The sequence below is a fragment of the Nicotiana tabacum genome, chromosome 10 (genome assembly GCF_000715075.1).
Source record: "Nicotiana tabacum cultivar K326 chromosome 10, ASM71507v2, whole genome shotgun sequence".
Lineage (NCBI taxonomy): Eukaryota > Viridiplantae > Streptophyta > Magnoliopsida > Solanales > Solanaceae > Nicotiana > Nicotiana tabacum.
In genome coordinates, this window is record NC_134089.1 from 48,302,914 (window position 1) to 48,329,872 (window position 26,959).

The following is a 26,959-nucleotide window of genomic DNA, read 5'->3' on the forward strand; positions in this document are numbered from 1 at the left end:
CCAAATTGGCAAATCAGAAGTCGACCTCGCTCGAATTTGCAAATCAAAGGTGACTTCATTCAAACTCACGAAACAAGATTCGATCTCGCTCGGATCAAGCAAGCTAAACTTGACTTCATTCAAATTCCCAATTAAAAATCAGAGACTCATCACCGGGAAATTCGAAGGTCTTTTAAAAAAAAGAGGAAGGAGAGAGAAAGCCAAAAGTGACGCAACCAAAGGTGAAGTGAATATTTTATTCAGATATACATACACAATAGTTCCGCCCTTACAAAAGGCCAAAAGCGGGCCCCCAAGAAAAAGATGAAAACAAACAACAACAAAAAAACTAAGTACAAAAGCTGCAAGAAATTTTTTCACTCGGCATCATCTCCACCGCCGTTCTCTCCAGCATCGTCGTCAAAAGGAAGTCCATCTTCGATCTCAGCACCCTCACCGGCCTTCGGTGTCGCAAGGTCGTAGCCACATGCAAGACAAGCCTCGTGTGCCTTCGCCCTAGCATCTTTAAAAGTGACCTCAGGAACAATCCCCGCCTTACACAAACCCTTGTATATATCTCATTGGGCCTCAACATTGACCCATAGCTCATACAAAAGGTGGGGGAAAGTAGCAGAGGCAGGTTCTTGAGGGATAGCCTGAGCCAACGGTTTTGCCTTCTCGGCCTCAAGAGTCGCGACCCGGTCTCTCAGGTTGGAAGCTTACCGATCACTTTCACCAGTACGCTCCTCGAGTTGCGCCTCCCTCAGTGTGGCCGTCGCACTCTCAAATTCCTGCTCAGACCTGAGGATGTGGATAGTGTCTTCTTGCACCGTTGCCCTCGCTAAAGCCGACACCTGAGCCCCCTCGGCTCTCTCCAACTCAGTCACCTTATTTTCTAGCTCGGCCACTTTCTCCATCCATTCTGCACTAAAATCGGTGACCCTGGTGGAATTTTGTTCAAGTTTGGCCCGCAAAGACTGCACCTTCGCCTGAAGGTCTTCACACTCCACCGCGATCCCTTTGCCCACTTTGAGCTCCTCGTCCTTGGCATGGAGTAACTCCTCGAGCTCACTGCATTTGCAAGATAGGTTACATCAGTTCCTCATCCTTTTTCTCCAACTCTTCCCTAACAGACTGAGTATTACCGCCCGCCCTAAGCTGCGCGTGCATCTCATGGCACTTGTCGCGGTACCGGCGATACTTTGCAGCCATTTTCAGAAAGACTTCGGCCCTAGTCTCAGTCCTACGAGCACTATCAATCTCCAACATGTAAGTCTACAAAAAAGGGGAGTGGGAAGAAAAAGAGGGGAGGAATAAGCTAAGGCAAAATAGCACAAAATAAAGAAAATGGCTAAAAGACTCACCCTCAAGGCCATCCCGGCCACACCTCGTGTCAAAGCGGAATCGTTGATCTCTCGAAGAGACTTACTTTCGGATACAGAACACAGAAGGTCAAATTGAGGCACCAACTCCACTGTGTCCTCCAAAAGGTTGAAATCCGATGGAATCTCGAGCACACGAGAAGGACCTTCCGCCCTTACATCAACCTTGCTTAAAGCCTTCCTCGAACATCCTCATGTCCTTTGGGTCGATGTCGGAATCTGATTTATAATCATCCACAACCACGCCTTTCCCCCTCTCATTGGCCGAAGAAGGGGTGCGGTTCTACCGAGATGATGATGGGCTGCTCGGAACAATCGCGGCAGCCCCTGAATTATGTCCCCCGATTAGTTGGCTTTGTCACACCTCCTTTTTCCGCCCCCGCGAGGGTACGTAAGGAGTTTTTTCCAATTAAAGGACAATCGAAACGGGATTTGTTTATTTATTTCAGAGTCGCCACTTGGGAGATTTAGGGTGTCCCAAGTCACCAATTTTAATCCCGAATCGAGGAAAAGAATGACTCCATATTACAGTCTGCGTACCAGAAATCTGGATAAGGAATTCTGTTAACCCGGGAGAAGGTGTTAGGCATTCCCGAGTTCCGTGGTTCTAGCACGGTCGCTCAACTGTCATATTTGGCTTATTTATCTGATTTTAAATACAATTATGAACCAATGTGCCAATTTTAACTTTTTACCACTTTATTATTATTATTTTAAAAGAATGTGAACATCGCTTAAAACATGTCTTTGGACTGCGTCACATGAAAATGCACCCGCGATCCGGAACGTATTTTTATTCAATGTTTTGGGATTTGGATTTGGGTCGCATAAATGCGCACCCGTGTTTAGGAATATATTATTATTAAAATCATGCCTAAAGCGATTAGCATATTATTATTTCTGGGTAAGACCGTGGAATTCACTAAACAGTCCATCCCGAATTCTAAATATTCAATTAAACATTTATTGAGGGCCCCGCAATTGGTGCATTTTATTGGGCGAGGCTCATCTCATTTTATTTTTAAAGGACAGTCCTAAAATGCCTACATTTTTCTCTTATTAAATTTGTCTCTACAAAATAAAAGAGAAAATGTCTTAATTTATTTACATGCTTGAGTTGTTATAGATGGGTTTCGAATATGATTCATAAAATCTGAAAATGATGCAAACAGGACAGTCCGTTGCCACTGCGGGCCCAGGCCCAACGTGTATGACATAAAACTAGACCTGGGCCGTCTTATTCACATGTTACTACCTAGTTACATTATACTAGGCATGTTCTCAGTTTGTCAAATTAAAAAAAAAACTTAGCAATCTAATTTTAATCCTAGACCATTTAAATGCTGAAATTAACCAATATTATTCAACTAAACAATATTCCTACCAAGTTCCTAAATGGCCTATTCGTTTGATTTTTTGACTAGGCGGAGTTACTACACCATTTATTTATTTTTAGGCAATATATAGATAGTTCATCTGTTAAGCTATCGTCGGATGTTCCACTATATATATTAAATAGCTACATGATTCTGATTTTTGCAAGCTAAATAATTTATACATACAAATAAAATACAGAATATAATTAAAATTTAGAATTTCAACTCTTCATTTTCGTATTCATGCTTCATATTTCGGTTTACAATAACCAACGTATCAGTTGTGTACCTGATATTGGAAGTAAACGAAGATGAAGATGAGAATCAGCAGCAGTAATAACAATGCAGCACAACAACAACAGCCCAGGAACAGATTTGAAAATCAAAATAAAATCCAGAAACACCGACAACAAACAACGGACAGAAACCAAGGGAATTTTCAGATTTGAAAGGCTAATTAATGTTTAACCCTTAATTTCTGAATCCGTATATCAGAATACTTAAATTGTGTATCAGGTGTATCCTATTCTTCTTTTGAATTTCCAGAATGTTTTTCTTTTTATTTTTTTTGAGTCTTAGTATTTTTTCGGAATTTCCTCTCTCTTAAAATTTTCTTCTGTATTCTCTCTATCTTTTAAAATCTTTCTCTTCTGTATTCTATTCTCCGTCTTTTTTTCTGTCTGTCCTCTTTCTGTATTCTCTCCCTTTAAATCTGATTCCAGTCCTCTATTTATTTCTCATCCCAAACTCTTTAATCAATTAACAAAACAACCACTTTCTTCTACCAAACCCATTATCTTCTCACTCATCCCCCACTACATTAAACAAATATATCAACTCCACCCCATTACATCTTGTCCCTCATGCCTAACATAAACAATTACCATATTCCCCTCCACTACATTATGTCTTGTCCCCCATTTATATTAAACAATTATATCACTCACATCCCATTACATTTTGTCCCCCATGCTTAACATAAAGAATTATTCAAAATGTTCAATTACCAAACTACCCCTCCGACCTTATTGCAATTACCATTTTACCCCTGAATGTACTGCGATTTACCAAACTACCCCATCAGCTATAACCAATCAATTAATCAAACTTAACCAAAATATAGCCAATATGACCAATTTCTAAACAATTTCAACAACAACTCATATGAACACAGATGAACAACATCAACTAATGTGAATGAATTAACCATATTGGGAACCAATCCTGGTTAACTTAGACCAACAATGGATGAGCAAGGAAACAACAATATTAACAACACAATACATGATTCAAACTAAATCAACGAATCAAAAACAAAACAAACTCAACATTAAATCACTGGATTAAAAATGAACTTCAAACAAAGATGAATATGAACTAAATCTCTTTTAAACAACAAACATCACGGATTCAAACGATTTAACCAACGTTAACAACTTCTGAAAAAATACATAACACATGAAACAAACTGAAGAAATAATTAATTAAACTTCAATTTGTATCTAACCAACATTAAACTAACAAATTTTTACCTACACACTAAAACAAACATGAAACAAACTGAAAATTCACAAAATAATGAACAAAACAAACATTTGCCGATTTTAGATTCGAGAATATCAAAACGAAGTACGGACAAAAATAAAAACTCAAAACCACTAACCGGATCGAAACAACGACGAACTCGAACTATGTATGGACTGTTTCGACAAACCTCGACCAAAACTCGAACAAACGAGATGGTTTGAGTCTCGTTTTTGGACTGGACTGAAGTAGCAGCGATGGAGCTCGGTCTTGAGAGCTCAACTGTGGATTGGCTCGTCGGCTACTATGGAGAAGATGGAGCAGAAGGCATCGATGGGGTTTGCTTGGATGCAACGAAGAAGAAAGTAGAAGTAGCTGCATGAGCAGCAGCAGCAGAACGGAGGGGAACATGCAGCCACGCATCAGTGAAGCAGTGGCAGCATCGACGAAGCAGCCATGGGAGGTGAGCCGTTTTGGGTCCGTTTGGGTCTGTTGGAGGTCGACGAACTGTTCGTCGTCGATGACTGGATGTAGCAGCTGGTCGTTTGGACGTGAGGTTGAAGGCAACCATGGACGTCGAGCTCAAGCTCGAGCTTGACGCCGAACGACGAAGATGAAGCAGAAACAGAAGCAGCGGGGAGCAGAAGCAAAAAAAACGACGAGGGAGCTGAAGCAGCGATGGCTATGGTGGGTGGTCGTTTGGTCGGAGAAGATAAAGCAGAAGCAGCTGGTCTGTTTGGGGAAGATGAAGCAGAAAGCAATGTCCGCCATGGACGAGCTTGATGAAGAAGATGAGACAGCAGCCATGGCTGCTCGGAGACGACGACGAGGTGTGTATTGGTGTGCGTGGTGACAATGGAGGTTGGGCAGCCATGGGAGGGGTGTGAGGAGTTCGGAGAAGAAGAAGAAAAATGAGAGGGGGGGGGGGCGGATGAGTTTAGTGTTTTAGGGTTTGGTTTTTGTTTGTTTGTTTTTGGTTTGTAAAAATGAAAAATGAAAATGAAGAGGGGTTGGGTATTGGGGTTATGGACCGGGTCGACCCGGTTTGAAATGGACCGGGTCATGGGGAAGGTTGGGCAATTATTTGGGCCTGGGGTTGAAATTTGAAGAAGTGGCCCAATCCGATTTTTCTTTGTATTTTTGCTCTCCATTCTTCTTTTATTTTTCTTACACTAAATTATAAAAATACTTGAATTATTATTAAGAACTAAATTAAGTTATAAAAGCGCAAATTAACTCCCAATAACAATTAACGCACAATTAAGTAATAATTAAGCATAAAATTGTATATTTGGACAAAAAATGCAAAATATGCCTATATTTGTAATTTTTTAATTTTTTGTAAAACAAACTTAATTACTAACAATTGTAGAATTAAATCCTACATGCAAAATGTGACATATTGTTTTTGTATTTTTTATTAATTTAACAAATAAACGTGCACAGACAAATATGCAAAATAATTACACAAAAATACCACAAAAATTCAAAAAAATTGCACACCAAGGAAAATCATTTTATTTTGAATTTTTTGGGAGTAATTCTCATATAGGGCAAAAATCACGTGCTTACAGCTGCCCCTCTTTGCCCGAAGACACGAAGGGTTTTCGTGCAAAGATAAAGTGAGCGATTTTTGCTCATCCGAGTACTCCGTGTGAAGCATTTTTTTGAAAAAGATTTGACCGAACCTTTGATTCAGAGGTTTCCTACATATCCTAGGATAAACAGGAATTAGGTCAATGTAGTTCGGGAAGTTTTGGTAGCTGGGACTACCATGGGACTGCAACGTTAGTGCTGTTGCATGCTACTTTTACCGTTTGCTGACCTCCTTATTACACCATGCTTAAAAGAAAAATCAAGAAGTTAGGTTAGACTACAGATTACAAGATCTTATCTGTCTTCCCCTTGCTCTGGTTTCCTTGCTTTCTTGTCTGCTTGTGTTTCCTCTAGTGCTTTTCTTCCGTGAATTTGGGGATGACACTGGCCTTTTGCTCTTCTGAATACCAGTTTCATCATTTTGTTCGGTCCGCTGGGGACATGGCTTTCTTCATTAAGCTTTTCGGCGGTTCCTCTGGGGGTACGGCTCTCTTCATCAGATTTGTTATGCTGGGCATAATTTAATATTCACAAGCCGCTTCTTTCAAGACGCGTCTTTTCTTCCTTTTGACTCAGGCGCTTGAATTTGTGCTGGGACCTCTTGTTGCCACCTTCTGCTTCCTGGTGCTGGGGATTTTTATTGTTTCCTGCTGTGGATTCCTGTTGTAACCTTCTACTTTACTGCCTTCTGACTTGATCTTGAAATGTATTCCTCTGTTGTATGGGCGGGCTCCCAACTACAACACTTGAAAAGTAAAGACTGAAATGTATTCCTCTGTTCTTATGGGCGGGCTCCCAACTTCAACACTTGAAATGAAAAGACTGAAATGTATTCCTCTGTTATATGGGCGGGCTCCCAACTTCAACACTTGAAATGAAAAGACTGAAATGTATTCCTCTGTTCTATAGGCGGGCTCCCAACTTCAACGCTTGAAATGAAAAGACTGAAATGTATTCCTCTGTTATATGGGCGGGCTCCCAACTTCAACACTTGAAATGAAAAGACTAAAATGTATTTCTCTATTCTATGGGCGGGCTCCCAACTTCAGCACTTGAAATGAAAAGACTGAAATGTATTCCTCTGTTCTATGTGCGGGCTCCCAACTTCAACACTTGAAATGTAATACTGAAATGTATTCCTCTGTTCTATGGGCGGGCTCCCAACTTCAACAACAACTTTAAAAATAAACATCATTCCTCTCTTCAGGCGGGCTCCTGACTTCAACTACTTTGAAAAATAAAACGCCTTTCCTCTCTTCAGGTGGGCTCCTGACTTCAACAACAACTTTAAAAATAAACGCCATTCCTCTCTTCAGGCGGGCTCCTGACTTCAACAACTTTGAAAATAAAATGTCATTTCTTTCTTTAGGTTGGCGAGATTTAAACAACTTTTAAAAATAAAATGTCATTCCTCTCTTCAGGCGGGCTCCTGATTTCAACAACAATTTTGAAAATAATCGACATTCCTCTCTTCAGGCGGGCTCCTGATTTCAACAACAATTTTGAAAATAATCGCCATTCCTCTCTTCAGGCGGGCTCCTGACCTTAACAACAACTCTGAAAATAAAATGTCATTCTATAGGTGGGCTCCTGACTCCAAACAAACAACTTTTAAAATAAACATCTTTCCTCTCTTCAGGCGGGCTCCTGACTTCAACAAACAACTTTGAAAATAAAACGTCTTTCCTCTTTTCAGGCGGGCTCCTGATTTCAAACTTAGGAGGAAATGCCTCTCCTATGGGTAAAACAAACTTAGGAGGAAATGCCTCTCCTATGGGTAAAACTAAACTTAGGAGGAAATACCTCTCCTATGGGTGAAACTAAACTTAGGAGGAAATGCCTCTCCTATGGGTGAAACTAAACTTAGGAGGAAATGTCTCTCCTATGGGTAAAACAAACTTAGGAGGAAATGCCTCTCCTATGGGTAAAACTAAACTTAGGAGGAAATGCCTCTCCTATGGGTGAAAACAAACTTGGGAGGAAATGCCTCTCCTATGGGTAAAAACAAACTTAGGAGGAAATGCATCTCCTATGGGTAAAAAAAAAACTTAGGAGGAAATGCTTCTCCTATGGGTAAAACTAAACTTAGGAGGAAATGTCTCTCCTATGGGTAAAACTAATTTAGGAGGAAATGCATCTCCTATGGGTGAAACTTTAAACTTAGGAAGTGCGTCTCCTATGCGTGAACCATTTCCTTCTTCCTGAATTATTTACTTACCTGTGTTGTCTTCCCTCGAAACTGCTGGGGATTATTTTGCTGGGGATGAATTTTCCTTTTCTTCCTTACCCACTCTGGGTTGTTCGACCCTCTTGAAACTTGGTCGAAACTCTGTCGAGGATGCTTCTACATCTCGATGACCCGCTGGGGATAACACTGCGAACTGCTGAGTAACCCTGCTGGGGATAACACTGCTGAGGATAACTCTGCTGAGTAAATATGTTATCTTACTCCTTCCAAAATTACTTCCTTTTAAGTAGGATGTTTCATTCCTCTGCAAACTACTTCCCCTTTTTTTTGCTTTTGCATAGCTTCTTCCTTCGAAGACTACCTCCCTTAAGACTTGTTTTGCCTTTCCCCGAAAGGAACCGCTGAGGATACCGATTTTCACCAAACTTGTGTTGGACTCCTCGAAACTGCTGGGGATAACACTGTTGGGAAATTATTTACTTATCTGTTGGGGATAAAATGTTATCAGCTGGGGATAGCGCTGTCGAGGATAACACTGCTGGGGGATTCTGATTCCTTCAGAACTAGTGCTTCACTCTTCGGAAGGCTGTTGGGAATGATACTGGCCTTCTGCTTTTTCTGAGCTCAAGTTTCATCCCTTTGTTCTGTCCGCTGGGGAACAACTTCCTCCATTGAAACTTGTTATTGGGGGGTAAAACTGGTTCAAAGACCACTTCCCTTGAGACTGGTGCTATCTTTATTCTTCCCCGACTGGGTATCTGACTTTCAGAAAATTTTCTAAATGAAAGGAAAATTTTCTGCCCCAGTTTGATAATATCCCTTGTGGCATGTCTTTCTGTCATCAATGCCATTTCCTTTACCTGTTTCAAATCAAACAAAATTTATTGGTTTTAAAACGCGGTGGTTGGTTGTGATACTCCTACTGGGATGGCTTTTCCCTTTCTCCTTCCCTGCTCTGCGTTCCAAAACTTGTTGGGGATGATATTATTTGCTGGGGATAATCCCTTTCTACTGGGGATATCCCTCTTCTTTCGTGGCATGGCTCGGAAACTTGCATTTTCCCGACCTTTTAGTCTCGCCTGAATTTCCCAAATCATGCTCATTGCTCTCCTTGTTTGTCCACGGGCCTTGGCCTTGAGGTTTAATAACCTTTGATTTTGGCAAGGATATCCCTCTTGACACTCGTTGATCCTTTTGTCAATCTCCTTTTGCTGGAGATATCTTTCTTGACACGGCCTCGCGCTTGTTCCTTGCTGACTATACCACTTGGATGTATTAGTCAGATCTTATCTTGGAAAGCTGATGGCCTATTTTGAAGTCATTTCCCACTAGTTCTGACCAAACAGACTCTACTGGGGAAATTTCTATGAAAAGAGAAAGATAAAAAGGAACAGAATAAAAGACAAAGGAAAAATATGACTCTTTAATAAGAGAAACTATAAATAAAAACCTATCAAACGCAGATACCGACTCTAATGGTCATGACATGCGCATGTGGCCTATCCTATGCCGTCAATCATCTTTCAAGATCTTCATTTGGCGATTCCCCATCTGATTCTCAATCTTATTCGACTTGTAGTGCCCGAAGGGTTTTCACTAGAAAGCCTCTCTCATTTTGGTTTTTCTCTCAGCTTTCATCGTCTTATGGTGACCGTGAAGATTTTCACCGATAAGACTCTCTCATTTGTATCACTTTCCAGCTGGGGATTTGGAGTGTTGCCGGTATGATTCTCTGCTGGGGATTAGAGTCCCTTCTGCTGTGGAATAGAGTGTTATGTTCACCGGTAAGACTCTCGTTTGTCTGACTTGACATCTTTTGCAGACTGATCAGAAGGTCTTTCTTTGGACCGTAATGTGGGTTTTTGGACAGGCTAGAAAGAAAGGGTATTAAAGGATCAAAAACAAATCAATTTGAGGTTCAAAATTACAACCTTCGGAACCATATTTGCTTACAACAAGCGCAACTCTTGCTCCAGTTCCTTGCTTGGGGATTATTTATTTATTTATTTATTTTAATTTTTATTACACAATGACCGAGCCGTGAGGCGCCTACGTATCCTCTTTGAGGAATCAGGTCGAACGTAGTTCCCAATTCCTCTGTTTTCTTCTGACTTTCTTTTGTTTTTGTTTTTTTGTATCATTTTTCATTTCTTCTTTTTTCATTTTTCTTTTGTCGTTTTGTTGATTTTTTTTTCTTTTTCTTTTTCTTTTCTTATCTTTTATGTTTGTGTTTCTACTCTTTGCTATTGATTCTGAAAGAGGGGTATGAAAGAAGAAAATAAGCAAGGCTCAAAAGGGGTAACGAAGGATAAAGTGTTTAGGTAACAGAACAAAATGCCTTCGTCATTCCAGTCTTCAAAACATGCCAAATGCAAACAACATAATTGAACATAGATTTATAGTCTCTTCCGATGGTGCTGAACTTTGACAATTATATTCAACATTTGCTTTTCGTTTGTCATTTCTAAAGCACCGTTGGGCGACACTCTCATTATCATGAACGACCCTCATGCTAATTTGGCGAATCTTGCTTTTAACGGTTTTCTTTGTGTTTAACTTGCCCTAGTTCCACATGACTCGAGCTCCGAATATTCTCAAACCGTCCTTATTTTTTGGGGTTTTATGATTAACTTTTAAGATTAGGCCCAACTGTGCGTACATGTCATGTCACTAGAATCGGCGCTGAACAAAATGATAAAAGGATCAAACAAAAAGATGACTGGAAATAATAAGAGACCAGATTTGCTTTAGACTACCGGTGGAATGGTTTGAATAACAAGACAAACAAAACAAACCAGAATAAAGTCCTAAAACAAACTGTACAAAACTTAAACAAACTGCTATGACAAAATTGAAAGATAAGAAAGTTTGACGCAAGACAATATCTGGATTACAACCCTAAGAATAATCCGGACAACAGAAATGACAACAAAATAAGCCACCAAAAGCTTCTCTCTTGCTAACCAAAGAACGGAGCGTCCTCCCACTTCATCAAAACTGGCATCTCAGCCACTGAGTTTCGTATCAGTATCGCCCAGACCATTGCCAACTTCAATATCATCAACCTTAGTCAACAAGTCCCAATGGGATTCGACTACTTCTATTATCAAGCTTTATCCCCGCAAAGTGTGTATCATGATCTTGTGTTTCCGGCTTACCACATACCAATCACCTTAACTTTCTTTGCGATTCAAAACAAAACAGGTTAGAATGGACTCAGTCGGTCCTCATTATTAACAACATCTTTTTCCCCTCTTTTTTTTCTTTTTTTTTTCTTCTTTTTCTTTTTTTTTTCTTCTTTTGATTTTTTTTCCTTCATCTTTTTTCATTTTTCATTTTTTTTGTTGTGGTCAAATCTTATGGAGATTGCCTACGTATCATGAACCCGCATGAATCAGACCTTGCGTAGTTCGGCCAAAATGAGAGGTAACAACAATGAGACATTTTTTTTTATCAATTTTCATAATAAAACAAACTGGGTTTCAAAGGTTGAAAGATGACCCACATATTCTAGTCAAAGATTTATAACCTCAAAACAAAAGGCCAGCTTCCTTTCCCCGTTTGACAAATACAACCAAACGGCTATTTTTGCAAATGTGGCCCCTTCCAAATCTCAAATGAATTTTGAGGCCGGGGAGGATTATTTTATGACACTTTACACACTTGTCCGTTCTTTTACGAAAACAGCCTTTCGACAGCTGAAAGATACTCTAAGGCTATTTCGGCAAGAACGGTTTAAGACGCGGCCGAAGCTGGCTCGGCTTATTTTTGACAAAAAATCCAAACGGTATTCACCTGACCGCTGACTCTTTGTTTTTGTTTTTTTCAAATTACAACGAAAACCTGGTGTTGCAAACACGGCCCTTCAGCGCCTCGGGTGTGAAGATTTTTAAGGATGTGTGGGTCAACTGGACAAAAAATACTAAACAAGACCCAAAGGTGGCTGTTTATGCAAAGTCAGCCCTCCGGCGTCCCTTTCGGGAACATTCGGTTATTTATGACAAAACAACATCACCTGACTTATTTATGACTCTTTTTATCGTTTTTCAAATTAGAAAACTCAATATTGCAAACACGGCCTTTCAACGCCTCGGGGACGAAGATTTTTAAGGCTGTGTGGGTCAACTGGACCAAATCTTAAAAAATGACCCAAAGGTGGTTGTTTATGCAAAGTCAGCCTTCCGGCGTCCCTTTCGGGAACATTCGGCTATGTCTTGATAAAACAGTGTCACCCGACTTCTTTATGACAAAACTAAAATTTGACATTTTTTTTTTGTTTATTTATTTATTTTTGGCTATTTTAGCAAAAGGTGGGGTTGAACCCGATGAGGGTTGCCTACGTATCTCACATCCGGTGAGAATCAAACCCGCATAGTTCGGGCCATCATAAATAAATAAACTGACTTTTTTTTTTTGAAGGAAAGACTTATTAAGAAGAAATGAAGCATTTTTTCAAAGAAGGATTTCTAAAAAAAAATCTGAATTTTGAAAGGGAAACTTCTAAAGAAGAAAGAAAATATTTTTGGAATTTTATTTTCAATGAAAGAAATGCTTCTAAAAATATTTTTGAATTTTGACTTTTCTTTTCAATTTTGAAAGAAGAATGAAAATATTTTCGGATTTTTTGGAAGAAACTAAAAGAAAATATTTTTTTTATTCATTTAAAACAATTAAAAAGACTTTCTAAAGACATTAATAATGGAAAATATTTTTGGATTTGTTTCTTGAAAATTGGGGGTCTAAAAAAAACTTTTCTAGAAAGGAAATAAAGAAAATACTTTTTAGATTTATATATATATATATATATATATATATATATATATATTGCAACAAATAATAAAACTACGTTCAACGCAAGACCCTTTTTTTCATTTTTGACATTTTCATAAACAAATAAATTAAAAAACATTTTAAAAAGTCTTTTACTCTTTTTTCATTTTCATTTTTCAAGGCTAGACAAACTATTTTCATTTTCTATCTTTGATAAAAAGATAGAACAACGATTTTTTTTTCTATTTTTCCTTTGCTTTTAGCAAAACAAACTAACCCTTTTTTTTCATTTTTCTTGAAATTTCGGCAGGGTTTCGACAGTATTTGGGCATTGGTTTTTTCCAAAAAAAAATAAACAATTAACTCCCTAACCGCTATTCCCTTTTTTTCAATTTCATAATATTCCTAATATTCAAACACCGGTCAGCATGCGAGCGCGAGACAAATAAAAGCACGGAAAACAAATAGGATGCATCAGGATGGTCTTTTCATATCAGGTTGCTAGTCCTAGACGGACCCAACCCCTGTGTTGAGTCCCCTAAGTCAAATGCAACGTGATGCAAATAAGCGTTCTTACTAGGGATCCGACATGAAGTCACGTTATTCTATGTTCAAAACCTGGGTCGGTGTTCTAGACAGTGTACCCGAGCAGACAACTCGAGTTGAGGAAGGAGCTCCTTTTCGGGAACCAAAAGGCCAGCCGGCTTAGAAACTTTCCGAGCCTCTTTTATTTAGGGTATGACACTAACAGAATAGGGAGTCTCAACCAGTAAGCACATCCCCGGAGGTAAGAAGAGAAAGGTTTCGACACAATTTATATACAAATCAGATAATATCAAAGCGGTAAAAGCAGCATTTAGCACATTAGGCTCAAAACATGTAAAAATCAGATAAAGCCAAATATAACAATTTATCTAAGCTCGAATTTCTAACCCTGAACCAGTGGTTCTGGGTCTCAGAATATCCCCAGCAGAGTCGCCAGAGCTGTCACGCCTCCTTTTTCCGCCCCCGCGGGGGTTTGAAGGAGTTTTTTCCAATTAAAGGACAATCGAAACGGGATTTGTTTATTTATTTCAGAGCCGCCACTTGGGAGATTTAGGGTGTCTCAAGTCACCAATTTAATCCCGAATCGAGGAAAAGAATGACTCCATATTACAGTCTGCGTACCAGAAATCTGGATAAGGAATTCTGTTAACCCGGGAGAAGGTGTTAGGCATTCCCGAGTTCCGTGGTTCTAGCGCGGTCGCTCAACTGTCATATTTGGCTTATTTATCTGATTTTAATACAATTATGAACCGATGTGCCAATTTTTAACTCTTTACCGCTTTTATTATTATATTTTTAAAGAATGTGAACATCGTATAAAAACATGTCTTTGGATTGCGTCACATAAAATGCACCCGCGATCCGGAACGTATTTTATTCAATATTTTGGGATTTGGATTTGGGTTGCATAAATGCGCACCCGTGTTTAGGAATGTATTATTATTATTAAAATCATGCCTAAAGCGATTAGCATATTATTATTTCTAGGTAAGACCGTGGAATTCACTAAACAGTCCATCCCGAATTCTAAATATTCAATTAAACATTTATTGAGGGCCCCACAATTGGTGCATTTTATTGGGCGAGGCTCATCTCATTTTATTTTTAAAGGACAGTCCTAAAATGCCTACTTTTTTCTCTTATTAAATTTGTCTCTACAAAATAAAAGAGAAAATATCTTAATTTGTTTACATGCTTGAGTTGTTATAGATGAGTTTCGAATATGATTCATAAAATCTGAAAATAATGCAAACAGGACAGTCCGTTGCCACTGCGGGCCCAGGCCCAACGTGTATGACATAAAACTAGACCTGGGTCGTCTTATTCACATGTTACTACCTAGTTACAATATACTAGGCATGTTCTCAGTTTGTCAAATTAAAAAAAAAACTTAGCAATCTAATTTTAATCCTAGACCATTTACATGCTGAAATTAACCAATATTATTCAACTAAACAATATTCCTACCAAGTTCCTAAATGGCTTATTCGTTTGATTTTTTGACTAGGCGGAGTTACTACACCATTTATTTATTTTTAGGCAATATATAGATAGTTCATCTGTTAAGCTATCGTCGGATGTTCCACTATATATATTAAATAGCTACATGATTCTGATTTTTGCAAGCTAAATAATTTATACATACAAATAAAATTCAGAATATAATTAAATTAAATTTAGAATTTCAACTCTTCATTTTCGTATTCATGCTTCATATTTCGGTTTACAATAACCAGCGTGTCAGTTGTGTACCTGATATTGGAAGCAAAAGAAGATGAAGATGATAATCAGCAACAGTAATAACAATACAGCACAGCAACAACAGCCCAGGAACAGATTTGAAAATCAAAATAAAATCCAGAAACACCGACAACAAACAACGGACAGAAACCAAGGGAATTTTCAGATTTGAAATAATTAATGTTTAACCCTTAATTTCTGAATCCGTATATCAGAATACTTAAATTGTGTATCAGGTGTATCCTATTCTTCTTTTGAATTTCCAGAATGTTTTTTTTTTTGAGTCTTAGTATTTTTTCGGAATTTCCTCTCTCTTAAAATTTTCTTCTGTATTCTCTCTATCTTTTAAAATCTTTCTCTTCTGTATTCTATTCTCCGTTTTTTTTTTCTGTCTGTCCTCTTTCTGTATTCTCTCCCTTTAAATCTGATTCCAGTCCTCTATTTATTTCTCATCCCAAACCCTTTAATCAATTAACAAAACAACAACTTTCTCCTACCAAACCCATTATCTTCCCACTCATCCCCCACTACATTAAACAAATATATCAACTCCACCCCATTACATCTTGTCCCTCATGCCTAACATAAACAATTACCATATTCCCCTCCACTACATTATGTCTTGTCCCCCATTTATATTAAACAATTATATCACCCACATCCCATTACATTTTGTCCCACATGCTTAACATAAAGAATTATTCAAAATGTTCAATTACCAAACTACCCCTACGACCTTATTGCAATTACCATTTTACCCATGAATGTACTGCGATTTACCAAACTACCCCATCATCTATAACCAATCAATTAATCAAACTTAACCAAAATATAGCCAATATGACCAATTTCTAAACAATTTCAACAACAACTCATATGAACACAGATGAACAACATCAACTAATGTGAATGAATTAACCATATTGGGAACCAATCCTGGTTAACTTAGACCAACAATGGATGAGCAAGGAAACAACAATATTAACAACACAATACATGATTCAAACTAAATCAACGAATCAAAAACAAAACAAACTCAACATTAAATCACTGGATTAAAAATGAACTTCAAACAAAGATGAATATGAACTAAATCTCTTTTAAACAACAAACATCACGGATTCAAACGATTTAACCAACGTTAACAACTTCTGAAAAAATACATAACATATGAAACAAACTGAAGAAATAATTAATTAAACTTCAACTTGTATCTAACCAACATTAAACTAACAAATTTTTACCTAAACAATAAACAAGAACAATAAAACAAACATGAAACAAACTGAAAAATTCACAAAATAATGAACAAAACAAACATTTGCCGATTTTAGATTCGAGAATATCAAAACGAAATACGGACAAAATAAAAACTCAAAACCACTAACCGGATCGAAACAACGACGAACTCGAACTATGTATGGACTGTTTCGACAAACCTCGACCAGAACTCGAACAAACGAGATGGTTTGAGTCTCGTTTTTGGACTGGACTGAAGTAGCAGCGATGGAGCTCGGTCTTGAGAGCTCAACAGTGGATTGGCTCCTCGGCTGCTATGGAGAAGATGGAGCAGAAGGCATCGATGGGGTTTGCTTGGATGCAACGGAGAAGAAAGTAGAAGCAGCTGCGTGAGCTGCAGCAGCAGAACGGAGGGGAACGTGCAGCCACGCATCAGTGAAGCAGTGGCAGCATCGACGAAGCAGCTATGGGAGGTGAGCCGTTTTGTGTCTGTTTGGGTCTGTTGGAGGTCGATGAACTGTTCGTCATCGACGACTAGATGTAGCAGCTGGTCGTTTGGACGTGAGGTTGAAGGCAGCCATGGACGTCGAGCTCAAGCTCGAGCTTGACGCCGAACGACGAAGATGAAGCATAAACAGAAGCAGTGGGGAGCAGAAGCAAAAAAAACGACGAGGGAGCTGAAGCAGCGATGGCTATGGTGGGTGGTCGTTTGGTCGGAGAAGATAAAGCAGAAGCAGCTGGTCTGTTTGGGGAAGATGAAGCAGAAAGCAATGTCCGCCATGGACGAGCTTGATGAAGAAGATGAGACAGCAGCCATGGCTGCTCGGAGACGACGACGAGGTGTGTATGTGTGTGCGTAGTGACAATGGAGGCTGGGAAGCCATGGGAGGGGTGTGAGGAGTTCGGAGAAGAAGAAGAAGAAAAATGAGAGGGGGGGGGGGGGCGGATGAGTTTAGTGTTTTAGGGTTTTTTTTTTTTGGTTTGTAAAAATGAAAAATGAAAATGAAGAGGGGTTGGGTATTGGGGTTATGGACCGGGTCGACCCGGTTTGAAATGGACCGGGTCATGGGGAAGGTTGGGCAATTCTTTGGGCCTGGGGTTGAAATTTGAAGAAGTGGCCCAATCCGATTTTTCTTTGTATTTTTGCTCTTCTTTCTTCTTTTATTTTTCTTAAATTAAATTATAAAAATATTTGAATTATTATTAAGAACTAAATTAAGTTATAAAAGTGCAAATTAACTCCCAATAACAATTAAGGCACAATTAAGTAATAATTAAGCATAAAATTGTATATTTGGACAAAAAATGCAAAATATGCCTATTTTTGTAATTTTTTAATTTTTTGTAAAACAAACTTAATTACTAACAATTGTAGAATTAAATCCTACATGCAAAATGCGACATATTGTTTTTGTATTTTTTATTAATTTAACAAATAAACGTGCACAGACAAATATGCAAATAATTACACAAAAATACCACAAAAATTCAAAAAAATTGCACACCAAGGAAAATCATTTTATTTTGAATTTTTTGGGAGTAATTCTCATATAGGGCAAAAATCACATGCTTACAATGGTGGTCTCTTCTGCAATCGGAATAGGCGTTGCCTCCGCACCCCAGTCGGCGTCACCACCAGCTTTAGATGCTGCCCAAGTAGGGTCGCCCCTCGAGGACGTCTCAACCAAAGATGCTCCCTCTGACAATCTTCGCCTCTTTGACGGTGCCTCTTCGCTACTATTCCGAGAAGGCTCGCCCGTTGAACGGATGGCGAGAACCGGAATATCTGACCAGGGAGAAACCTCCAAATGAACATGCTCGGTCACTAATGTGGTCTGCCGTGCAACCACACGTTTGGTGCTCTCACCCGTAGTTGCCCTTTGAACGGGTCGGGCAAAGGAAGCCGGCTGGCAAAAAGTGAGCACAGGAGTCCTCGTCCTTCTCCCTCCTCTCCGACCTACCAATGAGAAGAGATTTAGTCAAGCAAAGATAAGGTAAAAGAAAATACAGAGCAAAGAACAAAGTAACAGGCCATAATTCACCAACTCACTAACAAGAGGCTTGCGCCCGAACGTCTTATTGAAAGGTGCCCATTCATGAATCCCCACCGTATGTGGAAGGATCGCGCTCACCCACTTGTGAATATCAGCAAGTGGCGGAGGTGGTACTCTGTCAGTTGCAAAAACAAAAATAAACCCTCAACGAGGTCATTAAAGGGAGACGATCGATGACCATCTTGAGAAAAAATCCATAAAGTAAAAAAGAAAGAAGACCTACGGGCGAGATTCTACATCTTAGGAAATCCCGCGGGGTTCGACACGACGTGATCTGTTCGGATGTAGAAGAAGCTCTCCTAAAAGAGGCAATTTGCCTTGTCGTCCATTTTCACCACCAAACTCTTGGTTCCTCCGTGACGCATGTGAATCATCGTACCTTGGAGAAAATGGGGGCGAAGAGATGAACCATGTGTCATAAAGAAATTCTTCGGCCAACCAACTCCGCATACCTGATAAGCATAAGGAAAAGCTTGTATGCATACGGAGAGAGTTGAGCCGGACATACCTTATAGAAGCGATAGAAATCCACCACCAAGGAAGAAAGGGGAAGCGTGTACCCAATGACAAATGGATATGCATAAAACGTGCAATAGCCCGGACGGTGTAAATGCACTATGCCCTGATCCACCGGCACCGGTTCAATGTGATCAGGGATCCACCATTTGGTTCTGAACGTCGTGAGTGCTACAGCATCCATCGTAGAAGGAACGGGCTCCGGCTCGTCTCTAGCAAGGCTATTGAAATCGGTCCTCGCATTCCCTGGGCGGGGAACCACCCCATCTACCGTCGGAAAACCCTCATCCTTCACCATCTCCACTCCCCCTTCAATTAGGGGTACATCATTTTCCAGCACCGGAGCACCAGTAGCTCTATCAGAGTTGGAAGAAGCACCAATAACTCTATCAGAATTGGAAAAAACACCAACAGCTATATCGAAGTTGGAAGAAGCACTAGCCATCTTTTCTTTGATTAAAAAAAAACAAATGTGATGAGGGAAAAAAGGTAGTAGTCACAGCAGATCCTCACAGAAGCAGAAATATGATAAATTGGAGAAGAAGAAGAGTTGCAAGAATCTATTGAGCGATTGAGAATCGTAACATTTAAATGAAGGATTCTCCCCTATTTATAGGGATATGAATGCCCTGAGCGGGAAATCCAAACACCGCCATTTAGAAAACGGAAGTGGGAACGGGAAATGACGTAACACATAGAAAACGTGCGCCATAATGACGCATGAGGGGTATTAATGACACTCTAAACTAACGTAACGGTTTGACATAGCTCTCGAAACCGTCATGTCGCTACCTCGCCATGAGGTACTCGCCTCTCGCATACAGCGTTCAGATTTCTCCCAATTTTCTAGTCAACAGAGTCCGCCCAACGAGCTCGCCAAGAGGCCACCCCGACGGGCGGATGCACTAACTGTATATGTCAAAATCTGACTAGACAAGAATCGACTTGAGAAAGGACGGCGAAAAGTTACCTGAAACTGTCATATCTATACCACGATGTAACAACACGCACCTTGGCCACGGCCGAGGTCATGTATTTAAGATATTTGGGAGGCGAATTAGATATCAAGGCATTCCAAGGGGTTAGCCCGTAATTTAGTCAAATGAATAGTCAAATGACTTAAGTACTATGGTTAATGACCGTTGGGTAAGGGAGAAGATCTAGTATATAAACTAAGTGAGAAGAAGAAAAAAGGGGGCGGAACAGATCAAAACACAGAGATATTCTCTAAAAAGAGGAGGGATCTTCATCTCTTCCTCTCTCCAGAAAGGGGAAAGAAGCAATGAAGCTCAGATCTTCAACATAGATCGTCAGTCTCGCCACACCATATGTACAGGGTTCTACCTTATTAAATATCGGTGTCCTCTTTCATCTATGTATTCCTCATTGTTGTTCAACATTATGGAAATAGTCATCCTCTTCTTATATAATGAGATTTAATCAATATTACGGTCAAATTTTATGTGTGCTATGTTTGCTTACTCCCTTATTTTATCTTGGATCTAGAGTAAATTATCATATGGTTGAGATTTATCTAAAATCTTCTTATTTAATTAGTTTAGCAAAAAGCTCAACACTTTTTGGTCAAACAGTGAAGTCAAACATATGGTTTATAATATAAGTCACATATTTTCTTTTTTATCCAATGAACCAAAAATCTTTTAATAGAAGTATATTCACCAAAATAATTTCGTTATTGTTTAATTTTCATATTATATTTCTTGTATTATGATATAACTTGTTTATCAATCAAACGAGCCTGAGTACTTGTCCTTGCTAGTTGCTTGTGTAAAGGCGCGGTAAAGGCGTTGTCCTTGCGTTGCCTAAGTTTCAATTTAATTAATTGTTTTGCTTACGTTTATTAATTGCTTTGTTTACTTGCTATGATTACTAATAACTTGCTGAGATCATGAAGTAGTAGGTGAATAGAGAGTGTTGAGTGTAATATGTTGCAGCTTTAGAAATCAATTAAATAAGCTTCTATTTTGTTTTATGTCAATCAAAAAAATAATCAATAATTTACCAATTTAAGTCTTATTCTTTTATCTGCCTCATTACGTGTCAGCTGTCGTAATTGAGCTAGTGAAGGGATTCACACCTGTCTCCACCAGCCAAAGAAAAGAGTAATACTAGTATTCATACCTCATGAATCTCTGCTACTTTACATCAATTCACATCGCAAAAGCTGTAGAGAAAATTGACGAAGTGTTATACTAATTAGCAAATATAAAGACATAACAAACTATTAATTTGTGCAATATCCATAGAAAACAGATCTGTGCAACCCCCCCTCCCCCACAACCTCAACAAAAAAAAAAAGGAAATCTGTTGTTGTTTTATGTAAAGTTTTCTATAATTTTTAATTTTTAAAAGAGAATATATATAGTTAAATGTCATGAAAAGTTTCTTTCATCTTCAGTGCCAAGATGCCCAAGGACGATAGATCTGTTACTTTTTGGGGTTATTTTTATGAATACCTTTTGATGTTTCAATATACTTCTTTCGTTTGGAAATCTTGGTCAAGTGTTATTTTCTTGTCGTTGTCAAATTGTAAGAATAGATACTCGAGATGCTTTCATAAATTAGCCAGTAGAATTTATTTCTTCGCGGTTAAGGATGAAGTATCGTAAAAGGAAAAAAGAAGAGTTGAATTGTACAACATTTTACTTGGGTGAGATTTATTCGATAATAGAAAAAATAGACATGACGTCTTATTTCTTTTCCATGTGTGATGACATGACCCTAAAATCGTACCCTAGGTCCCATGTGCAGGATGGAGTTAAAGGTTATATATGTGTTCGGATAAACTAAATAATTTTAGTTCAAATTTTATATTTGTATTAAAAAATTATTAAATATATTTACAAATTAAATTCAAAATGCAATTACTAATAATTAATTATAACTATAAAATTTAAAACTCATAAATTTTAAATTATCGCTCTACTCTGTCCATGTGCATGTGCGGTGACACGAATGAGTTAGTGTGGTGCTGGTTTTCAATATAGCGAACCATGTGGATTACGTTATAGAGAAGATCAATTTTCACTAAGAAACAAGAACTTAAGGTTGGTAGTGATCTTTGCCCTGTTGCCACATGACCATATATGATCCAAAATAGTATGCTAATATATTTTCTTCAATCATTCTTAGGTAGACTGTGATTTTCAATTGATTGTACGATAACAAACAATTAATATCCATTAACTTGTGGATAGAAGCCACCTGTGAACCAAATTGGCTTAAGTTAAGTTGATAGTGTTAAGTTCCTTTACAGTATCAGAATACTTAAAAGCCATCAATGGATAGCTGTTTATATATAAAAATACTGCTAATTAGTAACCCTAAAAGAGAAGTTAAGCATATATAGTGTAACCAGATGCATTATTCTAATAGTGTAAATATTTTTAATACAGTAGGTAACTTAGATAAGATGCCACAAATTCTAAAATGCTCTTAATGATAAAGGTATGCCCAGATACATTGGCGAAGCCACGCTTACGAAAGAGGGTTCAATTTTATCCTTTTAGCCGGAAAATAGTATTGTGTATTCTGACGACCAGAGTCGTTTTGAGTACTAGCATTTATTTTTGTATTTCGAAATTTTTTATAGCTTCATTTGATGTTTATTGACTTGCGTGTGCGGTCCGTGTCACTTTTCGGAAAGCTTTTACAAGAAATTTTGATGAAAATATGACTTTTGACATAAAATGAGGCTAGAGTTGACTACGGTTAAAGTTTTTAGTAAACGACCTCGGATCGGTGTATCGTATTATGTTTTTGGACTTGTACGCATGTTTGATTAGGGTTCCGGATGACCCGAGGGTGTTTCGGGCCATTATGTGAAATGTTGGCAAAATTGAGTTTTAAAGTTGAAATCTTAAGTTTTGATGATCAATTCGTGATTTTTGATGTTGTTTTGAGGTAGCGAGCGAGTTTGGATGATGTTATGACAATGATGTGCATGTTCGGTTTGGAGCTCGAGGGACTCAGGTGAGTTTCGAATACATTGGGACTGATTTGGAACATCTGATGCATAGTTGTTGCTAGTTGGTGTAAACTTGCAGGTCTCGCAGTTGCGAAGACCTGATCGCAGTTACGAGCCTCGCATTTACGATGTCAGGCTAGCAAATCCAAACATGGGATGGTGGCTGGGATTCACATTTGCGAAGTAAAGTTCGCTTTTGCTAGCTGAGCTGGGATCATATTTGCGACACAGTGCATAGTAAGAACAACTTCACATTTGCGAAGCTTTACTCGCATTTGCGACTGGGGGGGCTATTTGCAAATGTGATGGTTATATCGCATTTGCGATTTAGGCATGCCCATGACACTGATCGCATTTGCGAACAATTGTTCATATTTGCGAATATCACAATTACGAACAAGAGTTCGTAGTTGCGACATCGGCAGCTGGGCAAAAGTTGAAAAAAGGGACTTAGGTCATTTTACACCATTTTCAACCCTAAGCTCTTTAGAGGCGTGTCACGACCCTAAACCCGGATCCGATCGTGATGGCGCCTCTCGTGAAGACAAGGCCAGCCAACCAGTCACAATTTAATTTTTAAACAGTTAAACATTAATAAACAGTCTAAGCATGAGTAAATAAACCAAAAACTAAGCAAAAAAATTATAATGTGCGGAATACAGCCCAAACACAGCCCGATACCGGGGTGTCACAAGTCACGAGCATCTACTAGGGTCTAAATACAACTGAAAAGTCTAAAATGTGCAAAATACGGATTAATGAAATAAGGAGGGAGAAAAGCAGTGCTGCGAACGCCGGCATCTACCTTGCTAAACTCCAAAGACTCTGCCTCCGATCAGCTAATACCCGCTACCTGGTTCAGAAATACCTGAATCTGCATACAAGGTACAAGGAGTAAAGTGAGTACTCCAACTCAGTGAGTAATAATCATAACTAAAGTCTGAATGGTAAGAAATCACGAAAAGTGCATCAACATGTTGTATAGAAGCAGTTCAAAAACCAGTAAGAAAGCAATGAAGCTGTAAAATCTCTTTAAACATCTTAGCTCAGTGTAAACTTCTTTGAAAATGTCTTTTTCAACAGTTGCGCAAATGAATGCAAAACAATTAGTGCAGATAAGCACAGAAATTCGCCCTTCGAGCACAAATACACAGTTAAACAGGTACATGACAAGTAAATAAGAAAGATAAGAACATAAGGTTCGCCCTTCGGGCACAATGTCACATCACAATCCGCCCATCGGGCAATATCTCAGAACAATACCAGCCCCTCGGGCTATATCTCACATCACAATGGGTACCCGCGCTCACTGGGGGTGTGCAGACTCCTGGAGAGGCCCCTTATGGCCCAAGCGCAATATCAAGCCATCTCGTGACATCATCTCTAGGTTCTCGGCCTCATATCAACAAGCCACCTCGTGGCGTACATATCTCAGGCCCTCGGCCTCATAATCAAAATTCGTGTATCACTGCTATGGCGTGCAGCCCGACCAAAAAGATATCCTCACAACACAGGCCCTCAAACCTTACTCAATCAAAAATCACATAAGCCACTCGGGCAACAGTAAAACATGATGCTCAACCCAAAATATTATTTGAAATATCATATCAAGTGTTAAAGCAAAGTAAACATGGCTGAGTTTTAAAAATAGTAGAAAATAATATGACTGAGTTTAAGTATAAAGTTAAAACAGTAAGGAAATATCAACAAAAATCCCCGAAGGTTTCAAATAGTTGGCACGAAGCCCAAATAATGATGATAGCAAATAGATTTCAATCAAATACGCGGTAAAATCATCAATCGGGATGGACCAAGTCACAATCTCCAATAGTGCACGACCCCACGCTCGTCATCAAGCGTGTGTCTCACATCAATATAGCACTACGATGTGCAATCCGGGGTTTCAAACCCTCAGAACATCATTTACAATCATTACTCACCTCGATCCGGTCCAACTTCTAGCCCACGATGCCTTCGCCCGCACAAATCGACCTCCGGATGCTCCAAATCTAGCCACAATCAGTACATAATCATTAAAAATATGCAAAAGGAACGAAGCTCACTCGAAAATATCCAATTTACATCCAAATCCCGAAATTGTTCAAACCCGGACCCCGGGCCCACGTCTCGAAACTCGATAAAATTAACATCAATGGAATCTTTATCCTCTCACGAGTTCATACATATCAAATTTATCAAAATCCGACCTCATCTGGTCACTCAAATTCTAAAAATTCACTCTCTAATTTCAAGCCCTAAATTCCCAAATCTTCCTCTAATTTCCCCCAAATTTTCATGATTAAACAATGATATAATCACCATAAACACAAGGTATAAAGCCCAAGTAGCTTACCTATGTGGATACACTTGATTCTCTCTTGAAGTCACAGCTTGGAGTTCCAAAATCGCACAATAATGGTGAATAAATGACTGAAAATCACGAAGGGGCATTTTTATACCTTCTGCCCAGCTTTTTCGCACCTGCGATCCTATAAGCACATCTGTGCCTCCGTTTCTGCGGAAAAACATCCGCTTATGCGGATTTCACTTATGACACCAGAACCCGCATCTGCGGTCAATCCACGCACCTACGGTACCGCATTTGAGGTCTCTCGCCCGCTTCTGCGGAAATCACTAAACAACCGAAATTACGCATCTGCGATCACATTTTTGCATCTGCGGCTCCGCAGATGCGGTGCACATAGCCGCTTCTGCGGTTCCTGCTCCTCAATCCCTTTTCTGCTTCTGCGACTAAAACTCCGTTTATGCGGTGCCGCACCTGCGGTCCCCAATCCGCAGGTGCAGAAATACCAGAAGCAACAAATTCAGCAGCTGCAACAAAATCCAAACTTCTCCGTCAACCATCCGAAATCACCCTGAGGCCCCCGAGACCTAAACCAAAAGCACCAACATATTCTAATACCTTATTCAAACTTGTTCCGATTATCGAAATACCTCAAACAACATCAAATCACCCAAAAAACATCGGATTCAAGCCAAACTTTCTAAAATCTTCCGAATTTCCCTTTTGATCAAAAACCCAACCAAACCACGTCTGCATGACCTGAAATTTTGCACACACATCCCAAATGACACAATGGAACTACTGCAACTTCCGGAATTCCATTCTGACCTCTATCTCAAAATCTCACCTATTAACCGGAAAACGCTAAAATCTCAATTTCGCCAATTCAAGCCTAAACATTCCACGGACTTCCAAAATGCATTCCGATCACGCTCCTAAGTCCCAAATCACCTAACGGAGCTAACCAAATCATAAAAATTCTGATCCGAGAGCATCTACAAACAAGTCAAATCTTGGTCAAACCTTTCGAATTACAAGCTTCAAACTGAGAACTGTTCTTCCAAATTTCATGTCGATTACCCTGAAAACCAAAACCAATTATTTACATGAGTCATAATACATCACACGGGGCTAGTCATGCCCGAGAACTGGCGAGCCAAGTACAAAAGCTCAAAACGACCGATCGGGTCGTTACATCCTCCCCCACTTAAACATATGTTCGTCCTCAAACGTGCCCAGAGTTGTTCCAAAAGCCAACCAATCGATGAATAACCCTACCATGCATATATCCGGGGTGATCTCACGTCACCCTATCTCATATTGGTCCGATACACATTGTAACTAAAATTTCACATCCCAATCTAGCTCATAAACCATAGAACCACATTTCCAATTAAATGGTTCACAAAAATTCAAACGGAAGGAGTATAATAAAGACTGCAGGATTATATGAGCATAAAATAGAAGAAACATCAACGACGGGATAAATCTCTATTTCATTTTATATAACACTATTTTATAAGAGTGTCAGAGCGTTTTATTACGAGTTTAAATAAATGTACGTATCCACACTCTTTAGTTCTTTTTAACATTATATATTACATCAGCCAGTAACTAAATCGTGGCTTCTTCTTAGCCGCTCTTCTTTGTTTGTATAGGTGGTGGTTGTGTAATTTAATTTTGGATGGGGAAACTAATTATTAGTATTATTAATTAATTGCAGGAGTCCCTCGATGTTTGGAGATATCTTCAGAAA

The 26,959-nt window shown here is 39.1% G+C and overlaps 1 long non-coding RNA gene across 1 annotated transcript; it reads right to left on the bottom strand.

Annotated features, from left to right (window-relative positions):
- Positions 1-23,509: 23,509 nt before the first annotated feature.
- Positions 23,510-26,724, bottom strand: LOC142164856 (uncharacterized). The gene is made up of 3 exons (XR_012695932.1): positions 25,252-26,724; positions 24,839-24,907; positions 23,510-23,772 (listed from the first exon to the last, which is right to left on the bottom strand). It is a non-coding gene; the product is annotated as an uncharacterized LOC142164856 (long non-coding RNA).
- Between the last annotated feature and the right edge of the window lie 235 nt (positions 26,725-26,959).